Here is a 1,909-nt window from a genome sequence, read left to right as displayed (position 1 = left end):
TCAGCTCTTCCTCCGAGAAAGAGAACAAATGATGCAAACCCAAGCCCTTTAGCCTCCATTATGACATGTTTTTATAAAATGAGAGAAATGGTGATTACTAATGGCAGAATTTGGATGATTAGCTAAAAGCAATTCTAGAATAATAGCTGACCAGCAGAAAACACTAAACCCAGGGGTTTATTCTAAGCCTGGTCTAAATGTACACTGTGTTGAATGCAGTTTCCTTGAAATGGTCCATTTTACCCAGATGACGAGCTCAAGAGCAGGCCACACAATTACCCTGAGCATCCAGGACAGCGCAGAGAGCTCCTGAGGACGACCGGACAAAGGACTGTTTGCTTTTGCCTCCATTGGCCAGTCACTGCACAAGTCTGTGCCGCTGACTCTGGGAATGTTCCTACAGCGTAAGAAGCCTCCACCGTAGACTGGTAGAATGATATCACGGTTGGCGTGGAGTCGGGTGCAGGACACAGCCCACCGACCCCACGTCCTAGATCTGAGCCACTTTCTGATGAGCTGGAAGTCTCTATTCGACCACCCCAGAGCCCTCACTGGTTCACTCTAATACCCATCTTTTCGAAATGGATTGTTTGCCTTCCATTTCAAAACAAAACTAAACTAAAACATCAGGCAACAAGGTAAGAGGTGGCATCTGGGTGGTCAAGGGAGCTTGAAGAGAGAAAATTTAGTTTTTAAAGGCCAACACAGAATTGACCATTCAAGGCCCACATTTACGTGCAGGCACAGTGCTAAGTTCCAAAATGTAGCAACATCAAATGAACCAAGTCTGCCTAACTGTCTTAGAAGAAATGGAAACTCATAACTCATCAAAGAATCAGCACCTCCAAACCGCTAACCGACCCCTGCCACGAACTAATGACTGTCCTCCTATGAAGCCACGTGAGCCAAGTCTCTCTATGTGGCTCCCACATTTTGACTTAAGTAAGGGACCTGATTATCTAAAGCAGTGGTTCTCAACCTTCTGGCCCTTTAAATACAGTTCCTCATGTTGTGACCCAACCATAAAATTATTTTTGTTGCTACTTCATAACTGTCATGTTGCTACTGTTATGAATCGTAATGTAAATATCTGATATGCAGGATGGTCTTAGGCGAACCCTGTGAAAGGGTCGTTCGACTGCCAAAGGGTCGCGACCCACAGGTTGAGAACCGCTGTCTTAGAGGATGTTCAGCACTGTCAGCAAGGGTAACCCTACACCCAGCCTGTTCTACAGTCGCTGGGGCATTCAGGAGCAACCACCCGAAGACCCAACCTTCCAGTCACACCTGAGGGCCAGGCCCCGCGGGGTCTCCAGCCCTCTGCTCAATAGGCAATGTGCCCAGTTGTACCTGCATGCAGGTACAATGTGTAGCACCATTTCAAGAGTGGGCCACCAAAACTCAGTTGGGAAAAGCCCGTGAGGTTACCACGCAAGAAGCACATGCACCCTACAGAGCTGACCTCAGCAGGACAGAGGTCTTCAACACTATCACTGGTCTGGAATGTTCTTAAAGCCTATGGGGACATGCCTATCCTTGGAGTGGATTTGATTATTGAGCAGAGCCAATGGCTGTGAGAAGTTAGGGGAATAGAATGTCCAGTTAAAAAGGAAGGGAGAGCATAGTAAGAGGGTGCTTCTGTGCTGTGACCCCTCAATAGGTGAGAATTGGTTCTTGGTATGTATATAAAGCATAGATTTTCATGAGACAATTATCTGCCTTTATGTCTACTGGAGAGCAAAGAGATTGGTTCCTTTCAAAGTGTCCACTAGATAGATGGACCTTCAGACATCGAGGCAAAGGCCTTGGGTACAAAATAGTCATCAGCCCAAATACCCTGCCACCCCCCACCCCATGTGTTTGAAAAAAACATGAACCCATCATCAAAATTAACACTAGGATTGCAGGA

Source organism: Myotis myotis, unplaced genomic scaffold, assembly GCF_014108235.1.
Source record: "Myotis myotis isolate mMyoMyo1 unplaced genomic scaffold, mMyoMyo1.p scaffold_m19_p_9, whole genome shotgun sequence".
Lineage (NCBI taxonomy): Eukaryota > Metazoa > Chordata > Mammalia > Chiroptera > Vespertilionidae > Myotis > Myotis myotis.
This window is presented reverse-complemented; position numbering follows the sequence as displayed.